The sequence below is a fragment of the Halichoerus grypus genome, chromosome 6, assembly GCF_964656455.1.
Source record: "Halichoerus grypus chromosome 6, mHalGry1.hap1.1, whole genome shotgun sequence".
NCBI lineage: Eukaryota > Metazoa > Chordata > Mammalia > Carnivora > Phocidae > Halichoerus > Halichoerus grypus.
The window spans coordinates 20,990,218-21,004,075 of record NC_135717.1 but is presented as its reverse complement, the minus strand read 5'-3'; positions in this window follow the sequence as shown (position 1 = coordinate 21,004,075).

The following is a 13,858-nucleotide window of genomic DNA, read 5'->3' as shown; positions in this document are numbered from 1 at the left end:
GTGCTGAGACAATCTTTCATGTACCCGACTTTATTAGATAATAAAAGCAGCCACACAAAGGCAAGAGAGAAAAAATATTCAATAAATGACAGTGGGACAATTGATTAATACTTAGGGGGAGGAATAAATAAAGTAAAATTAAATTTTCATCTCGCACTATACATCAATGTAAATTCCAGATTGATTAAAGAGTATGAAGTAATTTAAAAGTTAATTGAAACTAATAAACAATCTAGACAAACTTCTGGGGAATGAAGGCAACTTGATCACTTGATCACAGGTATCTAATATCTATCTGGTCCTCCTATCTTCCAGATTCCTGTTTTAAATAGAATGTATATGTATGTGTATATAGTATATATATAAAAATATATATGTTTGTCTGTGTATACACATATAGGTACACCCGCTATATATAGTTACATATGGATTTACTAATTTTTTTAAGATTTATTTATTTATTTTAGAGGGGGGAGAAAGGGTCAGAGGCAGAGGGATAGAAAGCCCCAAGCAGACTCCACGCTGAGTGCAGAGCCCACATGGGGCTTGATCTCATGACTCTGAGACCAGAGCCTGAGCCAAAACCAAGAGTCCAATGCTTAACCACCTGAGCCAAAACCAAGAGTCCAATGCTTAACCACCTGATCCACCCCATGGATTTACTTACTTTTTAAAGAGAGGTAAAGCTATATCTGTGCTAGCAATTATGGAAGTCTGCCATCCATATATTTGAAACTTTAAAATCCTACACCCAATATGATATGGATGAGACAAAATTCAAAAATGGATCTTTGGTGAGTGTTGGGGGTCAATAAGAAAGGAAGACATCTTTAATTAATCTGATCAAGAGGAAGAGAGACAAGGCACCATTAAGATTAAGAGAAATGAGAATTACCATGAAGGAAATTAAATGAAAAATGCAAGAAAATATTATGCATAACTTCATATGGCCTAGGAAATTAGAAAATTTTGATGAGCTAGGTTATAATATAGGAAAATATAGATGGCCAAAAAAATTACTCCAAAAGAAGAATCAAAAGAACTGAGTGAATACAAAAATGGTGGGGGAAACTGAAACTGTAGCCAAACAAAGAATGGCAGTGGGCCTGTGTGGTTTCATGGACGAGAGCATGCATTTGGACGAACTGATGGGAGTTGGTGTCATCCATCATCCCATGTCTCTGTTCTGTTCTAAACTGGGGGTCCCACCGGAGCCAGGCAAGTGGCTTAGGAGTGGCGCAGGTGGGAATCGGTCCAAGATGGCGGCGGAGGAGGAGACCTAAATTTCGTCTGGTCCCAGGAATTCAGCTGGATAGGGATCAAACCATTCTGAACACCTACGGACTCAACAGGAGATCGAAGAAAAGAGGAGCAACAACTCTCTGAACAGAAAAGCAACCACTTTCTGGAAGGTAGGACATGCGGAGAAGTGAATCCGAGGTGATATTCGGGAGGAAGTGGCCTCTGTCGGCCACTTCTGGCACGTGATAGAGCCGCAGAGCACAAAATCGGAACTTTTAGAAGTCGTTCCGCTGAGGGACATCACTCCAGTGGCTAAGCGGGGGGTGGAACCCTCATGGGACAGTGTGGTCTCAGGACCCTCGGGGTCACAGAAAGACCAGGGGTGCCTGAGTGTGGCAGAGCTCCCAGGTATCGGAGCCGGGAAGCCGGGTGCAGAGACGGAGCTGAGGTGCGGGCTCTCAGCTTGGGGTTGCCATAAACCGTGATCCGCGGCACAGTTGGGCCACTGCTCCTCCAGCAGGGACCCAACAAGTGGCAGATCCGGGGAGACTCCCCTTCTTCCCCCGGGAGGAGTGGCACGGGAGCGCACTGCAGGGATCTGCTGGGTTTGGAGACTCCACACGGGATCGGGTGCCAGAGATAGAAATGCTCGGTCACAGGCCGGGTGAGCGCAGAGTGCAGCTGGAGAATGGGGAGACAGGAGTGAGTGACTGCTTTTCTCTGGGAGCTCACTGAGGAGCGGGGCCAGAGTTCTCAACTCCTCTGGGGCGGAGATTGGGAGGCCGCCATTTTCACTCTTGGCCTCCAAAGCTGTACAGAAAGCTTGCAGGGAGCTTCCTGGAAGCAAACCCAAGAGATTACCTACCCTGGCCCCCAGCAACGGCGGGGCAATTCTACCTGGGGCAAAAACACCTGAGAATCACTACAACAGGCCCCTCCCCCAGAATATCAGTAAGACCATCCAGCCAAGACAAAGTTTACTGATCAATGAGAATGGAAAAACCCCAGCACTAGGGGAATACAGCACATAGAATTCATGGCTTTCCCCCCAGGCTTCTTTAGTCTTTCAAAGTTAATTTTTTAAATTTTCTTTATTTTTTCTTTTTCTAGTTTTTTTGTCTTTTTGAATTTTTCTTCTTCCCTTCTTTCAACTAACTTATCAATTCCTTTTTTAAAATCTTTTTTCATTTTTATAGTCATATTCTTTTTTTTTTTAAGATTTTATTTATTTATTTGACAGAGAGAGACACAGTGAGAAAGGGAACACAAGCAGGGGGAATGGGAGAAGGAGAAGCAGAGCAGGGACCCCGATGCAGTGCTCGATCCCAGGATCCTGGGATCATGACCTGAGCTGAAGGCGGACACTTAACAACTGAGCCACCCAGGCACCCCTTACAGTCATATTCTATCCCTTCATTGTATTTAACCTTATTTTTGGTATATAAGTTTTTCTTTCTTTAAAATTTTGGGATGCAGTTTCTTTTAAAGGCCAAAATATACCCTAAATCTAGTGTATGGCTTTGTTCTATTCACCCGCCTGATCACATTCTCTCCTTTTTTTCCTTCAATTTTTCTTTTCTTTTTTCAACCAACTTCTTATCTTATCAATTCCTTTTTTAAAATCTTTTTTAATTTTCATTTTTACAGTCATATTCCATCCCTTCATTGTATTTACCCTTATTTTTGTGTATATATATAAGCTTTTCTTTCTTTAAAATTTTGGGAAGAAGTTTCTTCTAACAGATGAAAATACACCCAAAATGTAGTGTGTGGCTCTGTTCTATTCACCAGCTTGATCATATTCTTCTTTTTTTTCTTTTCCCCTCAGTTTCGGGTCTCTTCTGATTTGTTTAGTGTATATTTTTCTGGGGTCATTGTTTCCCTTTTAGCATTTTGTTTTCTAATTCATCTATTCTTCTCTGGACAAAATGACAAAACAGAAAAACTCACCTAAAAAAAAAAGAACAAGAGGCAGTACCGACTGCCAGGGACCTAATCAATATGAACATTAGTAAGATGTTGGAAATAGAGTTCAGAATGACGATTATAAAGATACTAGCTGGGCTTGAAAAAAGCATGGAAGATCCCAGAGAAACCCTTTCTGGAGAAATAAAAGAACTAAAATCTAACCAAGTTGAAATCAAAAAGGCTATTAATGAGATGCAATCAAAAATGGAGGCTCTAACTGCTAGGATAAATGAGGCAGAAGAGAGAATTAGTGATATAGAAGACCAAATGATGGAGAATAAAGAAGCTGAGAAAAAGAGAGATAAACAGCTACTAGATCACGGGGGAGAATTTGAGAGATAAGTGATACCATACAGCAAAACAATATTTTTTTAAAGTTTTTTTTTTAAAGATTTTATTTATTTATTTGACAGAGAGATAGAGAGAACAAGTAGGCAGAGAGGCAGGCAGAGGGAGAGGGAGAAGCAGTCTCCCCGCTGAGCAAGGAGCCCAACGCAGGGCTCAGTCCCAGGACCCTGGGATCACAACCTGAGCTGAAGGCAGCCACTTAACCGACTGAGCCACCCAGGTGCCCTGCAAAACAATATTAGAATAATTGGGATCCCAGAAGAAGAAAGAGAGAGGGGGCAGAAGGTATATTGGAGCAAATTATAGCAGAGAACTTCCCTAATTTGGGGAAGGAAACAGGCATCAAAATCCAGGAGGCACAGAGAACCCCCCTCAAAATCAATAAAAATAGGTCAACACCCCCATATATAATAGTAAAACTTAACAAATCTCAGAGACAAAGAGAAAATCCTGAAAGCAGCTCAGGACAAGAGGTCTGTAACCTACAATGGTAGAAACATCAGATTGGCAGCAGACCTATCCACAGAGACCTGGCAGGCCAGAAAGGACTGGCATGATATATTCAGGGTACTAAACAAGAAAAATAGGCAGCCAAGAATACTATATCCAGCTAGGCTCTCATTGAAAATAGAAGGAGAGATAAAAAGCTTCCAGGACAAGCAGAAACTAAAAGAATTTGCACTCACCAAACCACCCCTACAGGAAGTATTAAAAGGGGTCCTCTAAGCAAAGAGATAGCCTAAAAGTAACATAAACCAGAAAGGAACAGAGACAATATACAGTAACAGTCACCTTACAGGCAATACAATGGCACCAAATTCATATCTTTCAGTAGTTACCCTGAATGTAAATAGGCTAAGTGCCCCAATCAAAAGACACAGGGAATCAGATTGGATAAAAAAACAAGACCCATCGATATGCTGTCTGCAAGAGACTCATTCTAAACCCAAAGACACCTCCAGATTGAAAGTGAGGGGGTGGAAAACCATTTACCATGCTAATGGACACCAAAAGAAACCTGGGTTGGCAATCCTTATATCATACAAATTAGATTTTAAACCAAAGACTATAATAAGAGATGAGGAAGGACACTACATCATACTTAAAGGGTCTATCCAACAAGAAGATCTAACAATTGTAAATATTTATGCCCCTAACATGGGAGCAGCCAATTATATAAACCAATTAATAACAAAATCAAAGAAACACGTTGACAATAATACAATAATAATAAGGGACTTTAACACCCCCCTCACTGAAACGGACAGATCATCTAAGCAAAAGATCTACAAGTAAATAAAGGCTTTAAAGGACACACTGGACCAGATGGACTTCACAGATATATTCAGAGCATTCCATCCCAAAGCAACAGAATACACATTCTTCTCTAGTGCACATGGAACATTCTCCAGAACAGATCACATCCTGGGTCACAAATCAGGACTCAACAGGTACCAAAAAATTGGGATCATTCCCTGCATATTTTCAGACCACAATGCTTTGAAACTCGAACTCAACCACAAGAGGAAAGTTGGAAAGAACTCAAATACATGGAGGCTAAACAGCATCCAACTAAAGAATGAATGGGTCAACCAGGAAATTAAAGAAGAATTAAAAAAATTCATGGAAACAAATGAAAATGAAAACACAACTATTCAAAATCTTTGGGATGCAGCAAAGGCAGTCCTAAGAGGAAAGTATATAGAAATACAAGCCTTTCTCAAGAAACGAGAAAGGTCTCAAATACACAACCTAACCCTACACCTAAAGGAGCTGGAGAAAAAACAGCAAATAAAGCCTAAACCCAGCAGGAGAGGAGAAATAATAAGTATCAGAGCAGAAATTAATGAAATAGAACCAAAAAAAAAAAACAGTAGAACAGATCAACAAAACTAGGAGCTGGTCTTTGAAAGAATTAATAAAATTGATAAACCCCTGGCCAGACTTATCAAAAAGAAAAGAGAAAGGACCCAAGTAAATAAAATCATGAATGAAAGAGCAGAGATCACAACCAACATCGAAGAAATACAAACAATTATAAGAACATATTATAAGCAACTATATGCCAACAAATTAGACAATCTGGAAGAAAAAGATGCATTCCCAGAGATGTATAAACTACCAAAATTAAACCAGGAAGAAATAGAAAACCTGAACAGACCCATAAACAGCAAGGAAACTGAAGCAGTAATCAAAAACTTCCCAACAAACAAAAGCCCAGGGCCAGATGGCTTCCCAGGGGAATTCTACCAAACATTTCAAGAAGAATTAATACCTATTCTTCTGAAACTGTTCCAAAAAATAGAAATGGAAGGAAAGCTTCCAAACTCATTTTATGAGGCCAGCATTACCTTGATCCCAAAACCAGACAAAGATCCCATCAAAAAGAATTATAGACCAATATCCCTGATGAACATGGATGCAAAAATTCTCACCAAAATACTAGCCAATAGGATCCAATAGTACATTAAAAGGATTAATCACCACGACCAAGTGGGATTTATTCCTGGGCTGCAAGGTTGGTTCAACATCTGCAAATCAATCAGTGTGATACACTACATTAATAAAAGAAAAGACAAGAACCATATGATACTCTCAGTAGATGCAGAAAAAGCATTTGACAAAGTACAGCATCCTTTCTTGATTAAAACTCTTCACAGTGTAGGGACAGAGGGTACATATCTCAATATCATAAAAGCCATCCATGAAAAACCCACAGTGAATATCATTCTCAATGGGAAAAAACTGAGAGCTTTTCCCCTAAGGTCAGGAACATGATGGAGATGTCCACTCTCACCACTGTTGTTCAACATAGTACCAGAAGCCCTCGCCTCAGCAATCAGACAACAAAAAGAATTAAAAGGTATCCAAATCAGCAAAGAAGAAGTCAAACTCTCACTCTTTGCAGATGATATGATACTTTGTGTGGAAAACCCAAAAGACTCCATCCCAAAACTGGAGAACTCATACAGGAATTCAGTAAAGTGGCAGGATATAAAATCAATGCACAGAAATCAGTTGCATTTCTATACACCAACAACATGAACAAAGAAAGAGAAATTAAGGAGTCGATCCCATTTACAATTGCACCCCAAACCATAAAATACCTAGGAAACAATCCAACCAAAGAGGCAAAGAATCTGTATTCAGAAAACTGTAGAATACTCAAGAAAGAAATTGAAGAAGACAAAGAAATGGAAAAACGTTCCATGCTCATGGATTGGAAGAACAAATATTGTTAAAAATGTCTATGCTACTTAGAGCAATCTACACATTTAATGCAATCCCTATCAAAATACCATCAACTTTTCTCACAGAAATGGAACAAATAATCCTAAAATTTGTATGGAACCAGAAAAGACCCCGAATAGCCAGAAGAATGTTGAAAAAGAAAAGCAAAGCCGGTGGCATCACAATTCTGGACTTCAAGCTCTATTACAAAGTTGTAATCATCAAGACAGTATGGTACTGGCACAAAAACAGACACATAGATCAATGGAACAGAAGAGAGAACCCAGAAATGGACCCTCAACTCTATGGTCAACTAATCTTCGACAAAGCAGGAAAGAATGTCCAATGGAAAAAAGACAGTCTCTTCAACAAATGGTGCTGGGAAAATTGGACAGCCACATGCAGAAGAACGAAACTGGACCATTTCCTTACACCATACACAAAAGTAGACTCAAAATGGTTGAAAGACCTAAATGTGAGACAGGAATCCATCAAAATCCTTGAGGAGAACACAGGCAGCAACCTCATCGACCTCAGCCACAGCAACTTCTTCCTAGAAACATCTCCAAAGGTAAGGGAAGCAAGGGCAAAATGAACTACTGGGACTTCATCAAGATAAAAAGCTTTTGCATGGCAAAGGAAACAGTCAACAAAACCAAAAGACAACCGACAGAATGGGAGAAGATATTTGCAAATGACATATCAGATAAAGGGCTAGTATCCAAAATCTATAAAGAACTTATCAAACTCGGGCGCCTGGGTGGCTCAGTTGGTTAAGCGACTGCCTTCGGCTCAGGTCATGATCCTGGAGTCCCAGGATCGAGTCCTGCATCGGGCTCCCTGCTCAGCAGGGAGTCTGCTTCTCCCTCTGACCCTCCCGCCTCTCATGTGCTCTCTCTCTCAAATAAATAAATAAAATCTTTAAAAAAAAAAAAAAAAAAAGAACTTATCAAACTCAACACCCAAAGAACAAATAATCCAATCAAGAAATGGACAAAAGACATGAACAGACATTTCTGCAAAGAAGACATCCAAATGGCCAAGAGACACATGAAAAAGTACTCAACATCACTTGGCATCAGGGAAATACAAATCAAAACCACAGTGAGATACCACCTCACACCAGTCAGAATGGCTAAAATTAACAAGTCAGGAAACAACAGATGTCGGCGAAGATGTGGAGAAAGGGGAACCCTCCTACACTGTTGGTGGGAATGCAAGTGGTGCAGCCACTCTGGAAAACATTATGGAGGTTCCTCAAAAAGTTGAAAATAGAACTATCCTACAACCCAGCAATTGCACTACTAGGTATTTATCCCAAAGATAAAAATGTAGTGATCTGAAGGGGCAATTGCACCCCAATGTTTATAGCAGCAATGTCCATAATAGCCAAACTATGGAAAGAGCCTAGATATCCATCGACAGATGAATGGATAAAGAAGATGTGATATATATATATATATATATATATATATATATATATATACAATGGAATATTATGCAGCCATCAAAAAATGAAATCTTGCCATTTTCAATGATGTGGATGGAACTAGAGGGTATTATGTTAAGCGAAATAAGTCAATCAGAGAAAGACAATTACCATATGATCTCGCTGATATGTGGAATTTGAGAAGGCAGAGGATCATGGAGGAAGAGAGGAAAAAAATGAAACAGGACGAAACCAGAGAGGGAGACAAATCATAAGAGACTCTTAATCTCAGGAAACAAACTGAGGGTTGCTGGAGTGGAAGGGGGATGGGAGGGATGGGGTGGTTGGGTGATGGACATTGGGGAAGGTATGTGCTATGGTGAGCGCTGTGAATTGTGTAAGACTGATGAATCACAGACCTGTACCTCTGAAACAATGTATTATATGTTTAAAAAAAAAAAAAAAAAAAGTAGTGGCGCAGGCGGAAGACCAGAGGGAAGGCTGGGGACTGGGGTAGGCTGAGATAGGTATGCCTCACTGAAGTGGACAGATGCTAATTGCTGGCAGGAATGGGGGCCCACATTCGATTTACTGAAATGCAAATTGTAAAACCAAGTGGGCACAGCCAGACATTAGCAGAACCTGCAAGCTACCAATTTACAGGTTATTCTGGAGACACTAAAAATACAGAAGGTTGTAGGGAGAGGCGACCTCCATTCCACTGGAACCATTTTGAAAACTGTTTTACCAGAAGGAATGATTACTGTAGTTTGTCCTTCATGGTGGGACATTTCACTGAATAACTTTTTGCCAGTAATGAGGCAAGCCAATTGCATAAGATAAAATAAGATTTCATGCTTTACTTCAATCTGAGCACCTCTCGGGTTCTGGAAAAGGAAGGCTGGATTATTTTGAACAAATAATCATTCATTCATTGATTTGACAAATATTTATCCAGCACCTACTATGTGTTGTGTACTATAAGTATGGGAATAGAGCAGTGAATGAAATAGAAGAAGTCTGCATCCATGAAACTTTATGTCCTAAAGATGGTAAAAATAAACAACAGGCAGAACCCAGCATCTTCTGGTCAATTTCAATGTTAAGAACCTGAATTTTGTAATTAGGACTCACTCATAGGTGTTCAAAAGCCCAACCACAGAAACAATATGATATCTGGGACTTTCTTCAAAATAATCTAGTGAGGAGGGACAGTAATGGAACATAGAGATGAAACAAGATGGGCCATATGTCAGTAACTGCTGCAACCAGTGGGCGGTAGTACAGGGGCATTCATTCATTATGTTTTCCTCCCCACTTTTATTCATGTTTGAAAATTTTTCATAATGAACGTGTTTTTAAGTTCAATTCCATTGAAATCAAAGCTTCAACCTCCCATTCAATCCAAAGCCTTCTGCTCTCTCCAGACCCAGCCTGGCCATGAGAGCTGGGCCTCCACAGTGGGAGAGGAGGAGGCTGGGGTGTCCTTCTCTGCTCCTCTTCCTTCTCTGGTTGCTGGCTTCTCTGGAGCTGAGGACGGGGAAGGGGCAATGGGCAGAGGGCAAGAGGCAAGAGTCATCTTCCTTAGACAGTACCATGAGTGGTAGCTGCTGATGCTGCTGGTACCCAAATGCTGATCTCTTGTGTGAATGGTCCCATGAAGAGAGTTTGAGCTCAGGCATTTTGCTCAGTATCCATACAGCGCTCAATGTGTCTTTGCACACCACACCCTGGCTGTCCTCTCCTCTCGCCCTGTAATGGAGAGCTGCTCCAGCCGGCATCTTGCCTTCACAGTTCTCCAGGCAGGAACCAGGCACATCTCCATGTCCATGTGCTCATGCGTGCTCCAGCACCATTCAACACCTGTCAATTTCTCTCAAGTGCTCCCTCCCGGTGCTCTGCTCCAGCCTACGCTTAGTTCCAGGTGCCAGCCTAGAGCATCCACAACTCAGCAGGTACTGGCTGGGAAGTGAGGTGTCAGTGTCCCCTCTTGCATATCCATAATCTCTCCAATGAGTTGATTGGAACTCTCTCGCCTGGCTTGGTGGGTGAGAGCCATCCCCTCCTCCACCATGGTGATGGGACAAAAAGAGCCAAGACACCTTTCTCCCCCAGGTCTCATTATTTCCCCCACCTCACTGAATCTTACTCTTCAGTCCACAGAGTCTAGATGGGAGTCATCAGAGGCAGGGCGGCAGGAACTGTCTGGTCATCTCTTCATGACCCTGGAGGAGTTACTTGGCGGCTCTTTGGCTCCAGATGTGGGAATATTTCATGCTTCTTGTTTTCAGCCTTAGGACTCTGGCCAACATTCCAAGCCATAGGAAAAGTCCTAAACCACCTCCCGTTCTACTGATTTTAGGAAGGTGTCCAAAGTGATGTTAAGCCTCTTAGTTATCAATTGAGGTGTTTATCTCACCTCTCAATAAAGACACCGTTTGAATCTCTAACTGCCTCTTGGGTCATTTTGCTTTCCTAGCACAGAGTTCTCATGGAAAGTGATTAACCATGTAATAGTCACCCGTGTGTTATTCTGAAGGTGGTAGATTAAAACTAATCTCGTTAAGAGGGCTGGCTTCTTTGGCATCATTCTTTTATTTATAGCTACAGCTGACATTTATTGAGCACTTCATATATGCCAGGCACTGTGTTAAGCCTGTATGTGTATTGTCATATGCAATCCTCATTATATGATAAGGACGTCATATGGACCAAAGACATAGGTCCTATTATTTTATTTACAAGGAAAGAGTGGCACAGAAGGATTCCATAGTTCTCTCAAGGTCACACATCAAATGATGCAATTAAGACTTGAGTCCGGGTTTCAGCTGACTCCAAACCCATACTCTCCACCAGTTCTTTCTGCCAGGCACCAACCAAATTCAGTGTTTGGTGCTTCTGTCGCCAAAACCTGTTTAGGTTGATAGAAGAACAAAGGCTCTTTCTCCTAGTTTTCCTGGCAAAGTTTGTTAAGGACGCCATTTGGGGGTCTCTACCTTGAGTCTGATTTCCTTAGTCAGATCTTGAGGAAAAGACAGTGTTCTCCTTCCACATCCCTCATCCTAGAAGGTGAGAAGGAGAGCGAATGTCCAGGAGAAGCTCGAGGCCAAAGAACTCTGCTATTTTGTTATCTTCCTGGTCTCTGTTGTACTTTCTATTCCATGGAGCAGAGCCAAGGCTCTGATGTAACACACACACACACACACACACCCTGATCGCATCATTTCCTGCTAAAACATCTCAATTCCCCGCTGCCCTCAGGAAAGTCATAGTCCTTAGCAACCCTAGTCTGAGATGCCAATACTTTTAGCCTGAATTAAAGCAATAGACTCCTAATTTGTCTCCAGACCTTCACTCTTGCCTCTGTAGAGTCTACCCCCTCAGTGGTCAGAGTGAAATTTCCAAAGTATAGATCAGAACATCTTACTCCCCTGCCAGAAATCACACAGTGGTTTTATGCTGTTGAAGAATACCTGTTCACCCTGGCCCCTGGTCTGCATAATCTGACCCCAGCCCACATCCCTGACCTCACTTCCTATGATTTTTCCTCTTGTTCATAAGATTCCCCCCATGTTGTCCTTTCTGTCCTTCAATGAACCATATTTGTGCTCACTTCAGGGCTTCTGCACCTGATAATCCCTTTGCCGGGGACATTTTCCCTAGATTCTTTTAGGGCTGACTCCTCTACCCCTGACTTTACTCAACTTCGTCACCTCAGAATGCCCTCCTGACCATGATACCTAGTCCTTCCTCCACCACCAACACTGGTCAGATCCTATCAGATTACCCAATTTTATGTCCTTCACAGAATTTACCACTACCTGCATTTTTGGTTTGTTTAGTTCCATGTTCAGTGGCTGTCTCTCTCCCCTAGAATGGAAGTTCCTTAGGGACAGAGAGTCTGTGCTATTCACTGCTATATCCTCAGTAGCTACAGCAGGACCTGGTAAACCGGTGGATCTTAGGAGATAATCTGTTGAATGATCTAACATGGCTAAAAGACCCTGTGTGATCTGATATCTTCTCATCTGTAGCGCACCATGAACATCCCATCAACTATTCATCCTTCTTCTGGTAACAGCACCTTGATTTCCTCTAAAGCATCAGCCCTTTGTCCCACTCTCAGGCTACATGAATTAAGGTGAGGCTGATCTTCCTTTTTGTGCGTCCAGGGACAGAAAGAGAGCCCAGGCCTGAAAATCCATGACTCCCATTTCCTGGCCACCACAATTGATTCAGGTGGTTATGAACAAAAATGGGTCAATGAGAAACCTGCCCCAAGACCTTTACTGTAACTGTTGATGGAGAGATGTCCTCTTTCTTCTGGAGTTGCTCAGCTGGGAGGATGCAAGCCAAGAGTTCTTGGTACTTGAGAAGCGAGCCAGTCTAAGAATGGCCCCAGTCTATAGGGAGACGGGGCTGAGATGAAGATGCAGATCCCAGATCCAGTCATCCATGAGCTTATCTACTTTGCAGTCACATGCCCTGATTGATTGCTTTTGTTTGTCTCATACACTTGGAGTTGAGTTTCTGTCAACTGGGACTAGAAGCTTCATGGCCAATAGCCTACTTCTCTAATTTCACTTCTTGTCATCTGTATAAATTGGGATTTATGTTCATCTGCTAAACTTGAAAAGGGATAAAATAAATTGAATCTATTTTTGTCATGTAATAAGAATTTTGGAGATAAGCAATCCTGGCCTGGAATAAGAGCTCCTTTTAAAAGCAGAGACTGAGGTATATGCAGTAGTCAAGGTTCATGGGAATGATCAGATCCAACTGAGTAGGACTGACAAAAAATTTCTTTCCTGAGAATGGAAGAAGTTTCCTAGTGAGCAAGGAGGAACTCCCTTATCTCTTGCTTTCCAGTCACCCTTCTATCTGCCCTCTGGGAGACTCTCCTCAGTCCATCTCTCCCCCTGGACTCATTTGAGGTGAAATCAGGGAGGACAAGCTCTCCACTGGGCTCAAGGATCTTTTCAGGATTCTCTTGTTTCAAGGTTTAGTATTCACAGGTTGCTACGTATCAAGCTTGGGAACTATTCGGAACTATTGGGAACAATATAATTCCTCCAAAAAGCGAATAAGCTTCAAATATTTTCTGGAAGAATATTCATGTCCAAACATCTGTACATAATATTCGAGAGTGAGGAGTCAGCCACACTAACCCCACATTATAAACCTGCCATACTAAACTTCTTTCATTCCTTCACATTCATCAGGCACCATCTTTCGAACACGCTAGTCCAACTGCCTGGAACACAATTTCCCCAGCTCTTCACTTGGCTACTCATCCTTAAGGGTTTAGTGTAAATGGAACTTCCTCTGTAAGCCTTCTTCAATGACCTTCCATGACATTAATTGTCTCTGACCTGCTCTTCCCCTCCCAGAGCACTTGCCAGCCCTCCTTGTTTTCTTAGGTAGAGTTTCTTAGGAGCAGAGCCTGAGGCAGGATTCCACTACATGTGACTTATAGAAGGAGTGATCTTTAGGGAAAACCTGTAAGGGAGTATGGGAAGCAGCATAAGGAAGATGGTGATTCTCCACTTGTGATTTCTCAGCACCTTTAGCATCACCCAGGAACTGACTAGAAATGAAAATTTTTGAGAACCATGCTAGAAGCTCTGGGAGGTAGAACTC